We start from the raw sequence: 24,823 nt of genomic DNA on the forward strand, positions 1-24,823 counted from the left end.
TTTTCCTAGAAATCCCTGTTTTTAACCTAAAATATCGCTTATTTTCATAGAAATCCCTGTTTTTAACCTAAAAATATCGCTTATTTTCCTAGAAATCCCTGTTTTTCCCCTTAAATATCGCTTATTTTCCTAGAAATCCCTGTTTTTCCCCTTAAATATCGCTTATTTTCATAGAAATCCCTGTTTTTAACCTAAAATATCGCTTATTTTCAAAGAAATCCGTTTTTCCCCTAAAATATCGCTTATTTTCATAGAAATCCCTGTTTTTAACCTTAAATATCGCTTATTTTCATAGAAATCCCTGTTTTTCCCCCCTTAAATATCGCTTATTTTCATAGAAATCCCAGTTTTTATCCTCAAATATCGCTTATTTTCATAGAAATCCCTGTTTTTAACCTGAAATATCGCTTATTTTCATAGAAATCCCTGTTTTCAACCTAAAATATCGCTTATTTTCATAGAAATCCCTGTTTTTAACCTAAAATATCGCTTATTTTCATAGAAATCCCTGTTTTCCACCTAAAATATCGCTTATTTTCATAGAAATCCCTGTTTTTAACCTCAAATATCGCTTATTTTCATAGAAATCCCTGTTTTTAAACCTGAAATATCACTTATTTTCATAGAAATCCCTGTTTTTGACCTAAAATATTGCTTATTTTCATAGAAATCCCAGTTTTTAACCTCAAATATCGCTTATTTTCCTAGAAATCCCTGTTTTTAACCTAAAATATCGCTTATTTTCCTAGAAATCCCTGTTTTTAACCTAAAATATCGCTTATTTTCCTAGAAATCCCAGTTTTTAACCTCAAATATCGCTTATTTTCATAGAAATCCCTTTTTTTAACCTTAAATATCCCATATTTTCCTAGAAATCCCTGTTTTTCCCCTTAAATATCGCTTATTTTCATAGAAATCCCAGTTTTTCCCCTTAAATATCGCTTATTTTCATAGAAATCCCTGTTTTTAACCTCAAATATCGCTTATTTTCATAGAAATCCCAGTTTTTAACCTAAAATATCGCTTGTTTTCATAGAAATCCCTGTTTTTAACCTAAAATATCGCTTATTTTCATAGAAATCCCTGTTTTTATCCTCAAATATCGCTTATTTGCGTAGAAATCCCTGTTTTTCCCCTTAAATATCGCTTATTTTCATAGAAATCCCAGTTTTCAACCTCAAATATCGCTTATTTTCATAGAAATCCCTGTTTTTAATTTAAAATATCGCTTATTTTCATAGAAATCCCTGTTTTTAACCTAAACTATCACTTATTTTCATAGAAATCCCAGTTTTTTATCATCAAAATATCGCTTATTTTCATAGAAATCCCTGTTTTTAACCTCAAATATCGCTTATTTTCATAGAAATCCCTGTTTTTAACCTAAAATATCACTTATTTTCCTAGAAATCCCTGTTTTTAACCTAAGATATCGCTTATTTTCCTAGAAATCCCTGTTTTTCCCCTTAAATATCGCTTATTTTCATAGAAATCCCTGTTTTTAACCTCAAATATCGCTTATTTTCATAGAAATCCCAGTTTTTAACCTTAAATATCGCTTATTTTCATAGAAATCCCAGTTTTTAACCTAAAATATCGCTTATTTTCATAGAAATCCCTGTTTTTCCCCTTAAATATTGCTTATTTTCATAGAAATCCCAGTTTTTAACCTCAAATATCGCTTATTTTCATAGAAATCCCTGTTTTTAATTTAAAATATCGCTTATTTTCATAGAAATCCCTGTTTTTAATTTAAAATATCGCTTATTTTCATAGAAATCCCTGTTTTTAACCTAAACTATCACTTATTTTCATAGAAATCCCTGTTTTTATCATCAAAATATCACTTATTTTCCTAGAAATCCCTGTTTTTAACCTAAGATATCGCTTATTTTCCTAGAAATCCCTGTTTTTCCCCTTAAATATCGCTTATTTTCGTAGAAATCCCTGTTTTTCCCCTTAAATATCGCTTATTTTCATAGAAATCCCTGTTTTTCCCCTTAAATATCGCTTATTTTCATAGAAATCCCTGTTTTTAACCTTAAATATCGCTTATTTTCATAGAAATCCCTGTTTTTAACCTCAAATATTGCTTATTTTCATAGAAATCCCAGTTTTTAACCTCAAATATCGCTTATTTTCATAGAAATCCCTGTTTTTTCCCCTTAAATATCGCTTATTTTCATAGAAATCCCAGTTTTTAACCTAAAATATCGCTTATTTTCATAGAAATCCCTGTTTTTCCCCTTAAATATCGCTTATTTTCATAGAAATCCCTGTTTTTCCCCTTAAATATCGCTTATTTTCATAGAAATCCCAGTTTTCAACCTAAAATATCGCTTATTTTCCTAGAAATCCCTGTTTTTTAACCTCAAATATCGCTTATTTTCATAGAAATCCCTGTTTTTAACCTAAACTATCACTTATTTTCATAGAAATCCCAGTTTCTATCATCAAAATATCGCTTATTTTCCTAGAAATCCCTGTTTTTAACCTCAAATATCGCTTATTTTCATAGAAATCCCTGTTTTTAACCTAAAATATCACTTATTTTCCTAGAAATCCCTGTTTTTAACCTAAGATATCGCTTATTTTCATAGAAATCCCTGTTTTTCCCCTTAAATATCGCTTATTTTCATAGAAATCCCTGTTTTTAACCTCAAATATCGCTTATTTTCATAGAAATCCCAGTTTTTAACCTTAAATATCGCTTATTTTCATAGAAATCCCAGTTTTTAACCTAAAATATCGCTTATTTTCATAGAAATCCCTGTTTTTCCCCTTAAATATTGCTTATTTTCATAGAAATCCCAGTTTTTAACCTCAAATATCGCTTATTTTCATAGAAATCCCTGTTTTTCCCCTTAAATATCGCTTATTTTCATAGAAATCCCTGTTTTTAATTTAAAATATCGCTTATTTTCATAGAAATCCCTGTTTTTAACCTAAACTATCACTTATTTTCATAGAAATCCCTGTTTTTATCATCAAAATATCACTTATTTTCCTAGAAATCCCTGTTTTTAACCTTAAATATCGCTTATTTTCCTAGAAATCCCTGTTTTTAACCTAAAATATCGCTTATTTTCCTAGAAATCCCTGTTTTTAACCTCAAATATCGCTTATTTTCATAGAAATCCCAGTTTTTAACCTTAAATATCGCTTATTTTCATAGAAATCCCTGTTTTTAACCTTAAATATCGCTTATTTTCATAGAAATCCCTGTTTTTAACCTCAAATATTGCTTATTTTCATAGAAATCCCAGTTTTTAACCTCAAATATCGCTTATTTTCATAGAAATCCCTGTTTTTCCCCTTAAATATCGCTTATTTTCATAGAAATCCCAGTTTTTAACCTAAAATATCGCTTATTTTCATAGAAATCCCTGTTTTTTCCCCTTAAATATCGCTTATTTTCATAGAAATCCCTGTTTTTCCCCTTAAATATCGCTTATTTTCATAGAAATCCCTGTTTTTAACCTAAAATATCGCTTATTTTCGTAGAAATCCCAGTTTTCAACCTAAAATATCGCTTATTTTCATAGAAATCCCTGTTTTTCCCCTTAAATATCGCTTATTTTCATAGAAATCCCTGTTTTTTCCCCTTAAATATCGCTTATTTTCATTGAAATCCCAGTTTTTAACCTAAAATATCGCTTATTTTCCTAGAAATCCCTGTTTTTAACCTCAAATATCGCTTATTTTCATAGAAATCCCTGTTTTTAACCTAAAATATCGCTTATTTTCATAGAAATCCCTGTTTTTCCCCTTAAATATCGCTTATTTTCATAGAAATCCCTGTTTTTAACCTCAAATATCGCTTATTTTCATAGAAATCCCTGTTTTTAACCTAAAATATCGCTTATTTTCCTAGAAATCCCTGTTTTTAACCTAAAATATCGCTTATTTCCATAGAAATCCCTGTTTTTAACCTAAGATAGCGCTTATTTTCATAGAAATCCCTGTTTTTAACCTAAAATATCGCTTATTTCCATAGAAATCCCAGTTTTTAACCTAAAATATCGCTTATTTTCATAGAAATCCCTGTTTTTAACCTCAAATATCGCTTATTTTCATAGAAATCCCTCTTTTTCCCCTCAAATATCGCTTATTTTCATAGAAATCCCTGTTTTTAACCTAAAATATCACTTATTTCCATAGAAATCCCTGTTTTTAACCTCAAATATCGCTTATTTTCATAGAAATCCCTGTTTTTAACCTCAAATATCGCTTATTTTCATAGAAATCCCAGTTTTTCCCCTTAAATATCGCTTGTTTTCATAGAAATCCCTGTTTTTAACCTAAAATATCGCTTATTTTCATAGAAATCCCTGTTTTTTAACCTAAAATATCGCTTATTTTCATAGAAATCCCAGTTTTTAACCTTAAATATCGCTTATTTTCATAGAAATCCCAGTTTTTAACCTAAGATATCGCTTATTTTCATAGAAATCCCTGTTTTTCCCCTTAAATATCGCTTATTTTCATAGAAATCCCTGTTTTTTACCTCAAATATCGCTTATTTTCCTAGAAATCCCTGTTTTTTAACCTAAAATATCGCTTATTTTCCTAGAAATCCCTGTTTTTAACCTAAAATATCGCTTATTTTCATAGAAATCCCAGTTTTTAATTTAAATATCGCTTATTTTCATAGAAATCCCTGTTTTCCCCTAAAATATCGCTTATTTTCGTAGAAATCCCTGTTTTTTCCCCTTAAATATCGCTTATTTTCATAGAAATCCCTGTTTTTAACCTTAAATATCGCTTATTTTCATAGAAATCCCTGTTTTCCCCTCATAATTATCACTTATTTTCATAGAAATCCCTGTTTTTAACCTAAAATATCGCTTATTTTCATAGAAATCCCTGTTTTCCCCCATAATTATCACTTATTTTCATAGAAATCCCTGTTTTTAACCTCAAATATCGCTTATTTTCATAGAAATCCCTGTTTTTAACCTAAAATATCGCTTATTTCCATAGAAATCCCAGTTTTTAACCTAAAATATCGCTTATTTTCATAGAAATCCCTGTTTTTAACCTCAAATATCGCTTATTTTCATAGAAATCCCTGTTATTCCCCTAAAATATCGCTTATTTTCATAGAAATCCCTGTTTTTCCCCTTAAATATCGCTTATTTTCATAGATATCCCAGTTTTTCCCCCTTAAATATCGCTTATTTCCATAGAAATCCCAGTTTTTAACGTAAAATATCGCTTATTTTCATAGAAATCCCTGTTTTTAACCTAAAATATCGCTTATTTTCATAGAAATCCCTGTTTTTAACCTCAAATATCGCTTATTTTCATAGAAATCCCAGTTTTTAACCTAAAATATCGCTTATTTTCCTAGAAATCCCTGTTTTTAACCTAAAATATCGCTTATTTTCATAGAAATCCCTGTTTTTCCCCTTAAATATTGCTTATTTTCATAGGAATCCCAGTTTTTAACCTAAAATATCGCTTATTTTCATAGAAATCCCAGTTTTTCCCCTTAAATATCGCTTATTTTCCTAGAAATCCCTGTTTTTAACCTAAAATATCGCTTATTTTCATAGAAATCCCTGTTTTTCCCCTTAAATATCGCTTATTTTCATAGAAATCCCTGTTTTTCCCCTTAAATATCGCTTATTTTCATAGAAATCCCTGTTTTTAACCTAAAATATCGCTTATTTTCCTAGAAATCCCTGTTTTTATCATCTAAATATCGCTTATTTTCATAGAAATCCCTGTTTTTCCCCTTAAATATCGCTTATTTTCATAGAAATCCCTGTTTTTCCCCTTAAATATCGCTTATTTTCATAGAAATCCCTGTTTTTCCCCTTAAATATCGCTTATTTTCCTAGAAATCCCTGTTTTTCCCCTTAAATATCGCTTATTTTCCTAGAAATCCCTGTTTTTCCCCTAAAATATCGCTTATTTTCCTAGAAATCCCTGTTTTTAACCTCAAATATCGCTTATTTTCATAGAAATCCCAGTTTTTTCCCCTTAAATATCGCTTATTTTCATAGAAATCCCTGTTTTTAACCTCAAATATCGCTTATTTTCATAGAAATCCCTGTTTTTAACCTAAAATATCGCTTATTTTCATAGAAATCCCTGTTTTCAACCTAAAATATCGCTTATTTCCATAGAAATCCCTGTTTTTCAACCTAAAATATCGCTTATTTTCATAGAAATCCCTGTTTTTAACCTAAAATATCGCTTATTTTCATAGAAATCCCTGTTTTTCCCCTTAAATATCGCTTATTTTCATAGAAATCCCTGTTTTTAACCTCAAATATCGCTTATTTTCCTAGAAATCCCTGTTTTTAACCTAAAATATCGCTTATTTTCATAGAAATCCCTGTTTCTAACCTAAAATATCGCTTATTTTCATAGAAATCCCTGTTTTTCCCCTTAAATATCGCTTATTTTCATAGAAATCCCTGTTTTTCCTCTTAAATATCGCTTATTTTCATAGAAATCCCAGTTTTTATCCTCAAATATCGCTTATTTTCATAGAAATCCCTGTTTTTTCCCCTTAAATATCGCTTATTTTCATAGAAATCCCTGTTTTTAACCTCAAATATCGCTTATTTTCATAGAAATCCCAGTTTTTCGCCTTAAATATCGCTTGTTTTCATAGAAATCCCTGTTTTTCCCCTTAAATATCGCTTATTTTCATAGAAATCCCTGTTTTTATCCTCAAATATCGCTTATTTGCGTAGAAATCCCTGTTTTTAACCTAAAATATCGCTTATTTTCATAGAAATCCCAGTTTTCAACCTCAAATATCGCTTATTTTCATAGAAATCCCTGTTTTTAATTTAAAATATCGCTTATTTTCATAGAAATCCCTGTTTTTAACCTAAACTATCACTTATTTTCATAGAAATCCCTGTTTTTATCATCAAAATATCGCTTATTTTCCTAGAAATCCCTGTTTTTAACCTCAAATATCGCTTATTTTCATAGAAATCCCTGTTTTTAACCTAAAATATCACTTATTTTCATAGAAATCCCTGTTTTTTAACCTAAAATATCGCTTATTTCCATAGAAATCCCTGTTTTTAACCTAAGATAGCGCTTATTTTCATAGAAATCCCTGTTTTTAACCTAAAATATCGCTTATTTCCATAGAAATCCCAGTTTTTAACCTTAAAATATCGCTTATTTTCATAGAAATCCCTGTTTTTAACCTTAAATATCGCTTATTTTCATAGAAATCCCTGTTTTTCCCCTTAAATATTGCTTATTTTCATAGAAATCCCAGTTTTTAACATAAAATATCGCTTATTTTCATAGAAATCCCAGTTTTTAACCTTAAATATCGCTTATTTTCCTAGAAATCCCTGTTTTTAACCTAAAATATCGCTTATTTTCATAGAAATCCCTGTTTTTCCCCTTAAATATCGCTTATTTTCATAGAAATCCCTGTTTTTCCCCTTAAATATCGCTTATTTTCATAGAAATCCCTGTTTTTAACCTAAAATATCGCTTATTTTCATAGAAATCCCAGTTTTTAACCTAAAATATCGCTTATTTTCCTAGAAATCCCTGTTTTTAACCTAAAATATCGCTTATTTTCATAGAAATCCCTGTTTTTAACCTAAGATATCGCTTATTTTCCTAGAAATCCCTGTTTTTTCCCCTTAAATATCGCTTATTTTCCTAGAAATCCCTGTTTTTAACCTAAAATATCGCTTATTTTCATAGAAATCCCTGTTTTTAACCTAAAATATCGCTTATTTTCAAAGAAATCCCTGTTTTTCCCCTTAAATATCGCTTATTTTCATAGAAATCCCTGTTTTTAACCTAAAATATCGCTTATTTTCATAGAAATCCCTGTTTTTTCCCCTTAAATATCGCTTATTTTCATAGAAATCCCTGTTTTTATCCTCAAATATCGCTTATTTTCATAGAAATCCCTGTTTTTAACCTGAAATATCGCTTATTTTCATAGAAATCCCTGTTTTCAACCTAAAATATCGCTTATTTTCATAGAAATCCCTGTTTTTAACCTAAAATATCGCTTATTTTCATAGAAATCCCTGTTTTCCACCTAAAATATCGCTTATTTTCATAGAAATCCCTGTTTTTAACCTCAAATATCGCTTATTTTCATAGAAATCCCTGTTTTTAACCTGAAATATCACTTATTTTCCTAGAAATCCCTGTTTTTAACCTAAAATATTGCTTATTTTCATAGAAATCCCTGTTTTTATCCTAAGATATCGCTTATTTTCATAGAAATCCCTGTTTTTCCCCTTAAATATCGCTTATTTTCATAGAAATCCCTGTTTCTAACCTAAAATATCGCTTATTTTCATAGAAATCCCAGTTTTTAACCTAAAATATCGCTTATTTTCATAGAAATCCCTGTTTTTAACCTTAAATATCGCTTATTTTCCTAGAAATCCCTGTTTTTCCCCTTAAATATCGCTTATTTTCATAGAAATCCCAGTTTTTCCCCTTAAATATCGCTTATTTTCATAGAAATCCCTGTTTTTAACCTCAAATATCGCTTATTTTCATAGAAATCCCTGTTTTTAACCTAAAATATCACTTATTTTCATAGAAATCCCTGTTTTTAACCTAAGATATCGCTTATTTTCATAGAAATCCCTGTTTTTATCCTCAAATATCGCTTATTTGCGTAGAAATCCCTGTTTTCCACCTAAAATATCGCTTATTTTCATAGAAATCCCTGTTTTTAATTTAAAATATCGCTTATTTTCATAGAAATCCCTGTTTTTAATTTAAAATATCGCTTATTTTCATAGAAATCCCTGTTTTTAACCTTAAATATCGCTTATTTTCATAGAAATCCCTGTTTTTATCATCAAAATATCACTTATTTTCCTAGAAATCCCTGTTTTTAACCTAAATATCGCTTATTTTCCTAGAAATCCCTGTTTTTAACCTAAAATATCGCTTATTTTCATAGAAATCCCTGTTTTTCCCCTTAAATATCGCTTATTTTCATAGAAATCCCTGTTTTTTCCCCTTAAATATCGCTTATTTTCATAGAAATCCCTGTTTTTAACCTTAAATATCGCTTATTTTCATAGAAATCCCTGTTTTTAACCTAAAATATCGCTTATTTTCATAGAAATCCCTGTTTTTAACCTCAAATATCGCTTATTTTCATAGAAATCCCAGTTTTTATCCTAAAATATCGCTTATTTTCATAGAAATCCCTGTTTTTAACCTCAAATATCGCTTATTTTCCTAGAAATCCCTGTTTTTAACCTAAAATATCGCTTATTTTCATAGAAATCCCTGTTTTTAACCTAAAATATCGCTTATTTTCATAGAAATCCCTGTTTTCAACCTAAAATATCGCTTATTTTCATTGAAATCCCTGTTTTTATCCTAAGATATCGCTTATTTTCATAGATATCCCTGTTTTTCCCCTTAAATATCGCTTATTTTCATAGAAATCCCTGTTTTTAACCCCTTAAATATCGCTTATTTTCATAGAAATCCCTGTTTTTAACCTAAAATATCGCTTATTTTCATAGAAATCCCTGTTTTTAACCTAAAATATCGCTTATTTTCATAGAAATCCCTGTTTTTCCCCAAAAATATCGCTTACTTTCCTAGAAATCCCTGTTTTTAACCTTAAATATCGCTTATTTTCATAGAAATCCCTGTTTTTAACCTAAAATATCGCTTATTTCCATAGAAATCCCTGTTTTTCCCCTTAAATATCGCTTATTTTCATAGAAATCCCAGTTTTTATCCTCAAATATCGCTTATTTTCATAGAAATCCCTGTTTTTAACCTGAAATATCGCTTATTTTCATACAAATCCCTGTTTTCAACCTAAAATATCGCTTATTTTCATAGAAATCCCTGTTTTTAACCTAAAATATCGCTTATTTTCATAGAAATCCCTGTTTTCCACCTAAAATATCGCTTATTTTCATAGAAATCCCTGTTTTTAACCTCAAATATCGCTTATTTTCATAGAAATCCCTGTTTTTAACCTCAAATATCACTTATTTTCCTAGAAATCCCTGTTTTTAACCTAAAATATCGCTTATTTTCATAGAAATCCCTGTTTTTCCCCTTAAATATCGCTTATTTCCATAGAAATCCCTGTTTTTCCCCTTAAATATCGCTTATTTTCCTAGAAATCCCTGTTTTTATCCTCAAATATCGCTTATTTTCCTAGAAATCCCTGTTTTTAACCTAAAATATCGCTTATTTTCATAGAAATCCCTGTTTTTCCCCTTAAATATAGCTTATTTTCATAGAAATCCCAGTTTTTAACCTAAAATATCGCTTATTTTCATAGAAATCCCTGTTTTTAACCTAAAATATCGCTTATTTCCATAGAAATCCCTGTTTTTAACCTAAAATATCGCTTATTTTCATTGAAATCCCTGTTTTTATCCTAAGATATCGCTTATTTTCATAGAAATCCCTGTTTTTCCCCTTAAATATCGCTTATTTTCATAGAAATCCCTGTTTTTAACCTCAAATATTGCTTATTTTCATAGAAATCCCTGTTTTTCCCCTTAAATATCGCTTATTTTCCTAGAAATCCCTGTTTTTAACCTAAAATATCGCTTATTTTCATAGAAATCCCTGTTTTTAACCTAAAATATCGCTTATTTTCATAGAAATTTCTGTTTTTCCCCAAAAATATCGCTTACTTTCCTAGAAATCCCTGTTTTTAACCTCAAATATCGGTTATTTTCATAGAAATCCCTGTTTTTAACCTAAAATATCGCTTATTTCCATAGAAATCCCTGTTTTTCCCCTTAAATATCGCTTATTTTCATAGAAATCCCAGTTTTTATCCTCAAATATCGCTTATTTTCATAGAAATCCCTGTTTTTAACCTGAAATATCGCTTATTTTCATACAAATCCCTGTTTTCAACCTAAAATATCGCTTATTTTCATAGAAATCCCTGTTTTTAACCTAAAATATCGCTTATTTTCATAGAAATCCCTGTTTTTCCCCTTAAATATCGCTTATTTTCATAGAAATCCCTGTTTTTAACCTAAAATATCACTTATTTTCATAGAAATCCCTGTTTTTAACCTCAAATATCGCTTATTTTCATAGAAATCCCTGTTTTTAATTTAAAATATCGCTTATTTTCATAGAAATCCCTGTTTTTAATTTAAAATATCGCTTATTTTCATAGAAATCCCTGTTTTTAACCTAAACTATCACTTATTTTCATAGAAATCCCTGTTTTTATCATCAAAATATCACTTATTTTCCTAGAAATCCCTGTTTTTAACCTAAGATATCGCTTATTTTCATAGAAATCCCTGTTTTTAACCTAAAATATCGCTTATTTTCGTAGAAATCCCTGTTTTTCCCCTTAAATATCGCTTATTTTCATAGAAATCCCTGTTTTTCCCCTTAAATATCGCTTATTTTCATAGAAATCCCTGTTTTTAACCTTAAATATCGCTTATTTTCATAGAAATCCCTGTTTTTAACCTCAAATATTGCTTATTTTCATAGAAATCCCAGTTTTTAACCTCAAATATCGCTTATTTTCATAGAAATCCCTGTTTTTCCCCTTAAATATCGCTTATTTTCATAGAAATCCCAGTTTTTAACCTAAAATATCGCTTATTTTCATAGAAATCCCTGTTTTTCCCCTTAAATATCGCTTATTTTCATAGAAATCCCTGTTTTTCCCCTTAAATATCGCTTATTTTCATAGAAATCCCTGTTTTTAACCTAAAATATCGCTTATTTTCGTAGAAATCCCAGTTTTTAACCTAAAATATCGCTTATTTTCATAGAAATCCCAGTTTTTATCCTAAAATATCGCTTATTTTCATAGAAATCCCTGTTTTTAACCTGAAATATCGCTTATTTTCATACAAATCCCTGTTTTCAACCTAAAATATCGCTTATTTTCATAGAAATCCCTGTTTTTCCCCTAAAATATCGCTTATTTTCCTAGAAATCCCTGTTTTTAACCTAAAATATCGCTTATTTTCAAAGAAATCCCTGTTTTTAACCTAAAATATCGCTTATTTTCATAGAAATCCCTGTTTTTAACCTTAAATATCACTTATTTTCATAGAAATCCCTGTTTTTCCCCTTAAATATCGCTTATTTTCATAGAAATCCCAGTTTTTATCCTCAAATATCGCTTATTTTCATAGAAATCCCTGTTTTTAACCTGAAATATCGCTTATTTTCATACAAATCCCTGTTTTCAACCTAAAATATCGCTTATTTTCATAGAAATCCCTGTTTTTAACCTAAAATATCGCTTATTTTCATAGAAATCCCAGTTTTCAACCTAAAATATCGCTTATTTTCATAGAAATCCCTGTTTTTAACCTCAAATATCGCTTATTTTCATAGAAATCCCTGTTTTTAACCTCAAATATCGCTTATTTTCATAGAAATCCCTGTTTTTAACCTAAAATATCGCTTATTTTCATAGAAATCCCTGTTTTTCCCCTTAAATATCGCTTATTTCCATAGAAATCCCTGTTTTTCCCCTTAAATATCGCTTATTTTCCTAGAAATCCCTGTTTTTATCCTCAAATATCGCTTATTTTCCTAGAAATCCCTGTTTTTTACCTCAAATATCGCTTATTTTCATAGAAATCCCTGTTTTTCCCCTTAAATATCGCTTATTTTCATAGAAATCCCTGTTTTTAACCTCAAATATCGCTTATTTTCCTAGAAATCCCTGTTTTTAACCTAAAATATCGCTTATTTTCATAGAAATCCCTGTTTTTAACCTAAAATATCGCTTATTTCCATAGAAATCCCTGTTTTCAACCTAAAATATCGCTTATTTTCATTGAAATCCCTGTTTTTATCCTAAGATATCGCTTATTTTCATAGATATCCCTGTTTTTCCCCTTAAATATCGCTTATTTTCATAGAAATCCCTGTTTTTCCCCTTAAATATCGCTTATTTTCCTAGAAATCCCTGTTTTTAACCTAAAATATCGCTTATTTTCATAGAAATCCCTGTTTTTAACCTCAAATATCGCTTATTTTCATAGAAATCCCTGTTTTTCCCCTGAAATATCGCTTACTTTCCTAGAAATCCCTGTTTTTAACCTCAAATATCGGTTATTTTCATAGAAATCCCTGTTTTTAACCTAAAATATCGCTTATTTCCATAGAAATCCCTGTTTTTCCCCTTAAATATCGCTTATTTTCATAGAAATCCCAGTTTTTATCCTCAAATATCGCTTATTTTCATAGAAATCCCTGTTTTTAACCTGAAATATCGCTTATTTTCATACAAATCCCTGTTTTCAACCTAAAATATCGCTTATTTTCATAGAAATCCCTGTTTTTAACCTAAAATATCGCTTATTTTCATAGAAATCCCTGTTTTCCACCTAAAATATCGCTTATTTTCATAGAAATCCCTGTTTTTAACCTCAAATATCGCTTATTTTCATAGAAATCCCTGTTTTTAACCTCAAATATCACTTATTTTCCTAGAAATCCCTGTTTTTAACCTAAAATATCGCTTATTTTCATAGAAATCCCTGTTTTTCCCCTTAAATATCGCTTATTTCCATAGAAATCCCTGTTTTTCCCCTTAAATATCGCTTATTTTCCTAGAAATCCCTGTTTTTATCCTCAAATATCGCTTATTTTCCTAGAAATCCCTGTTTTTAACCTCAAATATCGCTTATTTTCATAGAAATCCCTGTTTTTCCCCTTAAATATAGCTTATTTTCATAGAAATCCCTGTTTTTAACCTCAAATATCGCTTATTTTCATAGAAATCCCTGTTTTTAACCTAAAATATCGCTTATTTTCATAGAAATCCCTGTTTTTAACCTAAAATATCGCTTATTTTCATTGAAATCCCTGTTTTTATCCTAAGATATCGCTTATTTTCATAGAAATCCCTGTTTTTCCCCTTAAATATCGCTTATTTTCATAGAAATCCCTGTTTTTAACCTCAAATATTGCTTATTTTCATAGAAATCCCTGTTTTTCCCCTTAAATATCGCTTATTTTCCTAGAAATCCCTGTTTTTAACCTAAAATATCGCTTATTTTCATAGAAATCCCTGTTTTTAACCTAAAATATCGCTTATTTTCATAGAAATCCCTGTTTTTCCCCTTAAATATCGCTTATTTTCATAGAAATCCCTGTTTTTAACCTCAAATATCGGTTATTTTCATAGAAATCCCTGTTTTTAACCTAAAATATCGCTTATTTCCATAGAAATCCCTGTTTTTCCCCTTAAATATCGCTTATTTTCATAGAAATCCCAGTTTTTATCCTCAAATATCGCTTATTTTCATAGAAATCCCTGTTTTTAACCTGAAATATCGCTTATTTTCATACAAATCCCTGTTTTCAACCTAAAATATCGCTTATTTTCATAGAAATCCCTGTTTTTAACCTAAAATATCGCTTATTTTCATAGAAATCCCTGTTTTCCACCTAAAATATCGCTTATTTTCATAGAAATCCCTGTTTTTAACCTAAAATATCGCTTATTTTCATAGAAATCCCTGTTTTTAACCTCAAATATCGCTTATTTTCATAGAAATCCCTGTTTTTAACCCCTTAAATATCGCTTATTTTCATAGAAATCCCTGTTTTTCCCCTTAAATATTCGCTTATTTTCATAGAAATCCCTGTTTTTAACCTCAAATATCGCTTATTTTCATAGAAATCCCTGTTTTTAACCTAAAATATCGCTTATTTTCATAGAAATCCCTGTTTTTAACCTAAAATATCGCTTATTTCCATAGAAATCCCTGTTTTTCAACCTTAAATATCGCTTATTTTCATAGAAATCCCTGTTTTTAACCTAAATATCGCTTATTTTCATAGAAATCCCTGTTTTTCCCCTTAAATATCGCTTATTTTCATAGAAATCCCTGTTTTTAACCTAAAATATCGCTTATTTTCATAGAAATCCCTGTTTTTAACCTAAAATATCGCTTATTTCCATAGAAATCCCTGTTTTTAACCTAAAATATCGCTTATTTTCATAGAAATCCCTGTTTTTATCCTAAATATCGCTTATTTTCATAGAAATCCCTGTTTTTCCCCTTAAATATCGCTTATTTTCATAGAAATCCCTGTTTTTAACCTCAAATATCGCTTATTTTCATAGAAATCCCTGTTTTTCCCCTTAAATATCGCTTATTTTCATAGAAATCCCTGTTTTTAACCTCAAATATCGCTTATTTTCATAGAAATCCCTGTTTTTAACCTCAAATATCGCTTATTTTCATAGAAATCCCTGTTTTCAACCTAAAATATCGCTTATTTTCATAGAAATCCCTGTTTTTAACCTAAAATATCGCTTATTTTCATAGAAATCCCTGTTTTTAACCTAAAATATCGCTTATTTTCATAGAAATCCCTGTTTTTAACCTCAAATATCGCTTATTTTCATAGAAATCCCATGTTTTTAACCTAAAATATCGCTTATTTTCATAGAAATCCCTGTTTTTAACCTCAAATATCGCTTATTTTCATAGAAATCCCTGTTTTTAACCTCAAATATCGCTTATTTTCATAGAAATCCCTGTTTTTCCCCTTAAATATCGCTTATTTTCATAGAAATCCCTGTTTTTAACCTAAAATATCGCTTATTTTCATAGAAATCCCTGTTTTTAACCTAAAATATCGCTTATTTTCATAGAAATCCCTGTTTTTATCATCAAAATATCGCTTATTTTCCTAGAAATCCCTGTTTTTAACCTAAAATATCGCTTATTTTCCTAGAAATCCCTGTTTTTCCCCTTAAATATCGCTTATTTTCATAGAAATCCCTGTTTTTAACCTCAAATATCGCTTATTTTCATAGAAATCCCAGTTTTTAACCTTAAATATCGCTTATTTTCATAGAAATCCCTGTTTTTAACCTAAAATATCGCTTATTTTCATAGAAATCCCTGTTTTTCCCCTTAAATATCGCTTATTTTCATAGAAATCCCTGTTTTTAACCTAAAATATCGCTTATTTTCATAGAAATCCCTGTTTTTCCCCTAAAATATCGCTTATTTTCATAGAAATCCCTGTTTTTAACCTAAAATATCGCTTATTTTCATAGAAATCCCTGTTTTTCCCCTTAAATATCGCTTATTTTCATAGAAATCCCTGTTTTTCCCCTTAAATATCGCTTATTTTCATAGAAATCCCTGTTTTTAACCTAAAATATCGCTTATTTTCATAGAAATCCCAGTTTTTAACCTAAAATATCGCTTATTTTCATAGAAATCCCTGTTTTTAACCTAAAATATCGCTTATTTTCATAGAAATCCCTGTTTTTAACCTAAAATATCGCTTATTTTCATAGAAATCCCTGTTTTTAACCTCAAATATCGCTTATTTTCATAGAAATCCCTGTTTTTAACCTAAAATATCGCTTATTTTCCTAGAAATCCCTGTTTTTAACCTAAAATATCGCTTATTTTCATAGAAATCCCTGTTTTTCCCCTTAAATATCGCTTATTTTCATAGAAATCCCTGTTTTTAACCTTAAATATCGCTTATTTTCATAGAAATCCCTGTTTTTCCCCTTAAATATCGCTTATTTTCATAGAAATCCCTGTTTTTAACCTAAAATATCGCTTATTTTCATAGAAATCCCTGTTTTTAACCTAAAATATCGCTTATTTTCATAGAAATCCCTGTTTTTCCCCTAAAATATCGCTTATTTTCATAGAAATCCCAGTTTTTCCCCTTAAATATCGCTTATTTTCATAGAAATCCCTGTTTTTAACCTAAAATATCGCTTATTTTCATAGAAATCCCTGTTTTTCCCCTTAAATATCGCTTATTTTCATAGAAATCCCTGTTTTTAACCTAAAATATCGCTTATTTTCATAGAAATCCCTGTTTTTAACCTAAAATATCGCTTATTTTCATAGAAATCCCTGTTTTTAACCTAAAATATCGCTTATTTTCATAGAAATCCCTGTTTTTAACCTAAAATATCGCTTATTTTCATAGAAATCCCTGTTTTTAACCTAAAATATCGCTTATTTTCATAGAAATCCCTGTTTTTAACCTTAAATATCGCTTATTTTCATAGAAATCCCTGTTTTTAACCTAAAATATCGCTTATTTTCATAGAAATCCCTGTTTTTAACCTCAAATATCGCTTATTTTCATAGAAATCCCTGTTTTTAACCTTAAATATCGCTTATTTTCATAGAAATCCCTGTTTTTAACCTCAAATATCGCTTATTTTCATAGAAATCCCTGTTTTTAACCTCAAATATCGCTTATTTTCATAGAAATCCCTGTTTTTAACCTAAAATATCGCTTATTTTCATAGAAATCCCTGTTTTCAACCTAAAATATCGCTTATTTTCATAGAAATCCCTGTTTTTAACCTAAAATATCGCTTATTTTCATAGAAATCCCTGTTTTTAACCTAAAATATCGCTTATTTTCATAGAAATCCCTGTTTTTCCCCTTAAATATCGCTTATTTTCATAGAAATCCCTGTTTTTAACCTAAAATATCGCTTATTTTCATAGAAATCCCTGTTTTTAACCTTAAATATCGCTTATTTTCATAGAAATCCCTGTTTTTAACCTAAAATATCGCTTATTTTCATAGAAATCCCTGTTTTTCCCCTTAAATATTGCTTATTTTCATAGAAATCCCAGTTTTTAACCTAAAATATCGCTTATTTTCATAGAAATCCCTGTTTTTAACCTAAAATATCGCTTATTTTCATAGAAATCCCTGTTTTTAACCTAAAATATCGCTTATTTTCATAGAAATCCCAGTTTTTAACCTAAAATATCGCTTATTTTCATAGAAATCCCTGTTTTTAACCTAAAATATCGCTTATTTTCATAGAAATCCCTGTTTTTAACCTCAAATATCGCTTATTTTCATAGAAATCCCTGTTTTTAACCTAAAATATCGCTTATTTTCATAGAAATCCCTGTTTTTAACCTAAAATATCGCTTATTTTCATAGAAATCCCTGTTTTTCCCCTTAAATATCGCTTATTTTCATAGAAATCCCTGTTTTTAACCTAAAATATCGCTTATTTTCATAGAAATCCCTGTTTTTAACCTAAAATATCGCTTATTTTCATAGAAATCCCTGTTTTTAACCTAAAATATCGCTTATTTTCCTAGAAATCCCTGTTTTTAACTTCAAATATCGCTTATTTTCATAGAAATCCCTGTTTTTAACCTAAAATATCGCTTATTTTCATAGAAATCCCTGTTTTTAATTTAAAATATCGCTTATTTTCATAGAAATCCCTGTTTTTAACCTAAAATATCGCTTATTTTCATAGAAATCCCTGTTTTTAACCTAAAATATCGCTTATTTTCATAGAAATCCCTGTTTTTAACCTAAAATATCGCTTATTTTCATAGAAATCCCTGTTTTTAACCTAAAATATCGCTTATTTTCATAGAAATCCCTGTTTTTAACCTTAAATATCGCTTATTTTCATAGAAATCCCTGTTTTTAACCTAAAATATCGCTTATTTTCATAGAAATCCCTGTTTTCAACCTAAAATATCGCTTATTTTCATAGAAATCCCTGTTTTTCCCCTTAAATATCGCTTATTTTCATAGAAATCCCTGTTTTTAACCTAAAATATCGCTTATTTTCATAGAAATCCCTGTTTTTAACCTAAAATATCGCTTATTTTCATAGAAATCCCTGTTTTTAACCTCAAATATCGCTTATTTTCATAGAAATCCCTGTTTTTAACCTAAAATATCGCTTATTTTCATAGAAATCCCTGTTTTTAACCTAAAATATCGCTTATTTTCATAGAAATCCCTGTTTTTAACCCCTTAAATATCGCTTATTTTCATAGAAATCCCTGTTTTTAACCTAAAATATCGCTTATTTTCATAGAAATCCCTGTTTTTAACCTCAAATATCGCTTATTTTCATAGAAATCCCTGTTTTTCCCCTTAAATATCGCTTATTTTCATAGAAATCCCTGTTTTTAACCTCAAATATCGCTTATTTTCCTAGAAATCCCTGTTTTTAACCTCAAATATCGCTTATTTTCATAGAAATCCCTGTTTTTCCCCTTAAATATCGCTTATTTTCATAGAAATCCCTGTTTTTAACCTAAAATATCGCTTATTTTCCTAGAAATCCCTGTTTTCAACCTAAAATATCGCTTATTTTCATAGAAATCCCTGTTTTTAACCTCAAATATCGCTTATTTTCATAGAAATCCCTGTTTTTAACCTCAAATATCGCTTATTTTCATAGAAATCCCTGTTTTTAACCCCTTAAATATCGCTTATTTTCATAGAAATCCCTGTTTTTAACCTCAAATATCGCTTATTTTCATAGAAATCCCAGTTTTTAACCTTAAATATCGCTTATTTTCCTAGAAATCCCTGTTTTTAACCTAAAATATCGCTTATTTTCATAGAAATCCCTGTTTTTCCCCTTAAATATTGCTTATTTTCATAGAAATCCCAGTTTTTAACCTAAAATATCGCTTATTTTCCTAGAAATCCCTGTTTTTAACCTAAAATATCGCTTATTTTCATAGAAATCCCTGTTTTTAACCTAAAATATCGCTTATTTTCATAGAAATCCCTGTTTTTAACCTAAAATATCGCTTATTTTCATAGAAATCCCTGTTTTTAACCTCAAATATCGCTTATTTTCATAGAAATCCCTGTTTTTAACCTAAAATATCGCTTATTTTCATAGAAATCCCTGTTTTTAACCTAAAATATCGCTTATTTTCATAGAAATCCCTGTTTTTAACCCCTTAAATATCGCTTATTTTCATAGAAATCCCTGTTTTTAACCTAAAATATCGCTTATTTTCATAGAAATCCCTGTTTTTAACCTCAAATATCGCTTATTTTCATAGAAATCCCTGTTTTCAACCTAAAATATCGCTTATTTTCATAGAAATCCCTGTTTTTAACTTCAAATATCGCTTATTTTCATAGAAATCCCTGTTTTTAACCTAAAATATCGCTTATTTTCATAGAAATCCCTGTTTTTAACCTAAAATATCGCTTATTTTCATAGAAATCCCTGTTTTTAACCTAAAATATCGCTTATTTTCATAGAAATCCCTGTTTTTAACCTAAAATATCGCTTATTTTCATAGAAATCCCTGTTTTTAACCTAAAATATCGCTTATTTTCATAGAAATCCCTGTTTTTAACCTAAAATATCGCTTATTTTCATAGAAATCCCTGTTTTTAACCTAAAATATCGCTTATTTTCATAGAAATCCCTGTTTTTCCCCTTAAATATCGCTTATTTTCATAGAAATCCCTGTTTTTAACCTAAAATATCGCTTATTTTCATAGAAATCCCTGTTTTTAACCTAAAATATCGCTTATTTTCATAGAAATCCCTGTTTTTAACCTCAAATATCGCTTATTTTCATAGAAATCCCTGTTTTTAACCTAAAATATCGCTTATTTTCATAGAAATCCCTGTTTTTAACCTAAAATATCGCTTATTTTCATAGAAATCCCTGTTTTTAACCTCAAATATCGCTTATTTTCATAGAAATCCCTGTTTTTAACCTAAAATATCGCTTATTTTCATAGAAATCCCTGTTTTTAACCTAAAATATCGCTTATTTTCATAGAAATCCCTGTTTTTCCCCTTAAATATCGCTTATTTTCATAGAAATCCCTGTTTTTAACCTAAAATATCGCTTATTTTCATAGAAATCCCTGTTTTTAACCTTAAATATCGCTTATTTTCATAGAAATCCCTGTTTTTAACCTAAAATATCGCTTATTTTCATAGAAATCCCTGTTTTTAACCTAAAATATCGCTTATTTTCATAGAAATCCCTGTTTTTAACCTAAAATATCGCTTATTTTCATAGAAATCCCTGTTTTTAACCTAAAATATCGCTTATTTTCATAGAAATCCCTGTTTTTCCCCTTAAATATCGCTTATTTTCATAGAAATCCCTGTTTTTAACCTAAAATATCGCTTATTTTCATAGAAATCCCTGTTTTTAACCTCAAATATCGCTTATTTTCATAGAAATCCCTGTTTTTAACCTAAAATATCGCTTATTTTCATAGAAATCCCTGTTTTTCCCCTTAAATATCGCTTATTTTCATAGAAATCCCTGTTTTTAACCTAAAATATCGCTTATTTTCATAGAAATCCCTGTTTTTAACCTAAAATATCGCTTATTTTCATAGAAATCCCTGTTTTTAACCTAAAATATCGCTTATTTTCATAGAAATCCCTGTTTTTAACCCCTTAAATATCGCTTATTTTCATAGAAATCCCTGTTTTTAACCTCAAATATCGCTTATTTTCATAGAAATCCCAGTTTTTAACCTTAAATATCGCTTATTTTCATAGAAATCCCTGTTTTTAACCTAAAATATCGCTTATTTTCATAGAAATCCCTGTTTTTCCCCTTAAATATCGCTTATTTTCATAGAAATCCCAGTTTTTAACCTAAAATATCGCTTATTTTCATAGAAATCCCTGTTTTTAACCTAAAATATCGCTTATTTTCATAGAAATCCCTGTTTTTAACCTCAAATATCGCTTATTTTCATAGAAATCCCAGTTTTTAACCTAAAATATCGCTTATTTTCATAGAAATCCCTGTTTTTAACCTAAAATATCGCTTATTTTCATAGAAATCCCTGTTTTTAACCTCAAATATCGCTTATTTTCATAGAAATCCCTGTTTTTAACCTAAAATATCGCTTATTTTCATAGAAATCCCTGTTTTTAACCTAAAATATCGCTTATTTTCATAGAAATCCCTGTTTTTCCCCTTAAATATCGCTTATTTTCATAGAAATCCCTGTTTTTAACCTAAAATATCGCTTATTTTCATAGAAATCCCTGTTTTTAACCTAAAATATCGCTTATTTTCATAGAAATCCCTGTTTTTAACCTAAAATATCGCTTATTTTCATAGAAATCCCTGTTTTTAACCTAAAATATCGCTTATTTTCATAGAAATCCCTGTTTTTCCCCTAAAATATCGCTTATTTTCATAGAAATCCCTGTTTTTAACCTAAAATATCGCTTATTTTCATAGAAATCCCTGTTTTTAACCTAAAATATCGCTTATTTTCATAGAAATCCCAGTTTTTAACCTCAAATATCGCTTATTTTCATAGAAATCCCTGTTTTTAACCTAAAATATCGCTTATTTTCATAGAAATCCCTGTTTTTCCCCTTAAATATCGCTTATTTTCATAGAAATCCCTGTTTTTAACCTAAAATATCGCTTATTTTCATAGAAATCCCTGTTTTTAACCTAAAATATCGCTTATTTTCATAGAAATCCCTGTTTTTAACCTAAAATATCGCTTATTTTCATAGAAATCCCTGTTTTTCCCCTTAAATATCGCTTATTTTCATAGAAATCCCTGTTTTTAACCTCAAATATCGCTTATTTTCATAGAAATCCCTGTTTTTAACCTAAAATATCGCTTATTTTCATAGAAATCCCTGTTTTTAACCTAAAATATCGCTTATTTTCATAGAAATCCCTGTTTTTAACCTTAAAATATCGCTTATTTTCATAGAAATCCCTGTTTTTAACCTAAAATATCGCTTATTTTCATAGAAATCCCTGTTTTTCCCCTTAAATATCGCTTATTTTCATAGAAATCCCTGTTTTTAACCTAAAATATCGCTTATTTTCATAGAAATCCCTGTTTTTCCCCTTAAATATCGCTTATTTTCATAGAAATCCCTGTTTTTAACCTTAAATATCGCTTATTTTCATAGAAATCCCTGTTTTTAACCTAAAATATCGCTTATTTTCATAGAAATCCCTGTTTTTCCCCTTAAATATTGCTTATTTTCATAGAAATCCCTGTTTTTAACCTAAAATATCGCTTATTTTCATAGAAATCCCTGTTTTTAACCTAAAATATCGCTTATTTTCATAGAAATCCCTGTTTTTAACCTAAAATATCGCTTATTTTCATAGAAATCCCAGTTTTTAACCTAAAATATCGCTTATTTTCATAGAAATCCCTGTTTTTAACCTAAAATATCGCTTATTTTCATAGAAATCCCTGTTTTTCCCCTTAAATATCGCTTATTTTCATAGAAATCCCTGTTTTTAACCTAAAATATCGCTTATTTTCATAGAAATCCCTGTTTTTAACCTAAAATATCGCTTATTTTCATAGAAATCCCTGTTTTTCCCCTTAAATATCGCTTATTTTCATAGAAATCCCTGTTTTCAACCTAAAATATCGCTTATTTTCATAGAAATCCCTGTTTTTAACTTCAAATATCGCTTATTTTCATAGAAATCCCTGTTTTTAACCTAAAATATCGCTTATTTTCATAGAAATCCCTGTTTTTAACCTCAAATATCGCTTATTTTCATAGAAATCCCTGTTTTTAACCTCAAATATCGCTTATTTTCATAGAAATCCCTGTTTTTCCCCTTAAATATCGCTTATTTTCATAGAAATCCCTGTTTTTAACCTAAAATATCGCTTATTTTCATAGAAATCCCTGTTTTCAACCTAAAATATCGCTTATTTTCATAGAAATCCCTGTTTTTAACCTAAAATATCGCTTATTTTCATAGAAATCCCTGTTTTTAACCTAAAATATCGCTTATTTTCATAGAAATCCCTGTTTTTCCCCTTAAATATCGCTTATTTTCATAGAAATCCCTGTTTTTAACCTCAAATATCGCTTATTTTCATAGAAATCCCTGTTTTTAACCTTAAATATCGCTTATTTTCATAGAAATCCCTGTTTTTAACCTAAAATATCGCTTATTTTCATAGAAATCCCTGTTTTTCCCCTTAAATATCGCTTATTTTCATAGAAATCCCAGTTTTTAACCTAAAATATCGCTTATTTTCATAGAAATCCCTGTTTTTAACCTAAAATATCGCTTATTTTCATAGAAATCCCTGTTTTTAACCTCAAATATCGCTTATTTTCATAGAAATCCCTGTTTTTAACCTAAAATATCGCTTATTTTCATAGAAATCCCTGTTTTTAACCTAAAATATCGCTTATTTTCATAGAAATCCCTGTTTTTAACCTCAAATATCGCTTATTTTCATAGAAATCCCTGTTTTTAACCTAAAATATCGCTTATTTTCATAGAAATCCCTGTTTTTAACCTAAAATATCGCTTATTTTCATAGAAATCCCTGTTTTTCCCCTTAAATATCGCTTATTTTCATAGAAATCCCTGTTTTTAACCTAAAATATCGCTTATTTTCATAGAAATCCCTGTTTTTAACCTCAAATATCGCTTATTTTCATAGAAATCCCTGTTTTTAACCTCAAATATCGCTTATTTTCATAGAAATCCCTGTTTTTAACCTAAAATATCGCTTATTTTCCTAGAAATCCCTGTTTTTAACCTAAAATATCGCTTATTTTCATAGAAATCCCTGTTTTTAACCTAAAATATCGCTTATTTTCATAGAAATCCCTGTTTTTAACCTTTAAAATATCGCTTATTTTCATAGAAATCCCTGTTTTTAACCTAAAATATCGCTTATTTTCATAGAAATCCCTGTTTTTAACCTAAAATATCGCTTATTTTCATAGAAATCCCTGTTTTTCCCCTTAAATATCGCTTATTTTCCTAGAAATCCCTGTTTTTAACCTCAAATATCGCTTATTTTCATAGAAATCCCTGTTTTTAACCTAAAATATCGCTTATTTTCATAGAAATCCCTGTTTTTAACCTTAAATATCGCTTATTTTCATAGAAATCCCAGTTTTTCCCCTTAAATATCGCTTATTTTCATAGAAATCCCTGTTTTTAACCTAAAATATCGCTTATTTTCATAGAAATCCCTGTTTTTAACCTAAAATATCGCTTATTTTCATAGAAATCCCTGTTTTTAACCTCAAATATCGCTTATTTTCATAGAAATCCCT

The 24,823-nt window shown here is 28.8% G+C and overlaps 1 long non-coding RNA gene across 48 annotated transcripts in view; it reads right to left on the bottom strand.

Annotated features, from left to right (window-relative positions):
* Window positions 1–219: 219 nt before the first annotated feature.
* LOC128081683 (uncharacterized) overlaps window positions 220–24,823 on the bottom strand; it is a 35,529-nt gene continuing 10,925 nt past the window's right edge. The window contains exons 7-18 of one of the 48 annotated variants that reach the window (XR_008207328.1): window positions 22,658–22,780; window positions 21,837–22,000; window positions 20,605–20,686; window positions 18,303–18,425; window positions 17,442–17,523; window positions 16,909–17,154; window positions 16,458–16,621; window positions 15,925–16,129; window positions 13,625–13,747; window positions 11,985–12,066; window positions 7,922–7,962; window positions 3,058–3,233 (exon numbers count right to left, since the gene is read on the bottom strand). This is a non-coding gene — a long non-coding RNA (uncharacterized LOC128081683). Of the gene's footprint in view, window positions 231–395; window positions 438–1,908; window positions 2,082–3,057; window positions 3,234–3,459; window positions 3,481–5,534; window positions 5,658–7,447; window positions 7,469–7,813; window positions 8,004–8,536; window positions 8,578–9,029; window positions 9,112–11,410; window positions 11,452–11,943; window positions 12,067–13,624; window positions 13,748–15,707; window positions 16,130–16,375; window positions 16,622–16,908; window positions 17,155–17,441; window positions 17,524–18,302; window positions 18,426–20,483; window positions 21,056–21,213; window positions 21,304–21,836; window positions 22,001–22,575; window positions 22,781–23,509; window positions 23,683–24,823 lie in introns of those variants that run through there. The other 47 variants (XR_008207339.1, XR_008207323.1, XR_008207335.1 and 44 more) reach the window with 47 other exon arrangements.

The sequence above is a fragment of the Tympanuchus pallidicinctus genome, unplaced genomic scaffold, assembly GCF_026119805.1.
Source record: "Tympanuchus pallidicinctus isolate F22 unplaced genomic scaffold, pur_lepc_1.0 scaffold210, whole genome shotgun sequence".
Taxonomy (NCBI): Eukaryota; Metazoa; Chordata; class Aves; order Galliformes; family Phasianidae; genus Tympanuchus; species Tympanuchus pallidicinctus.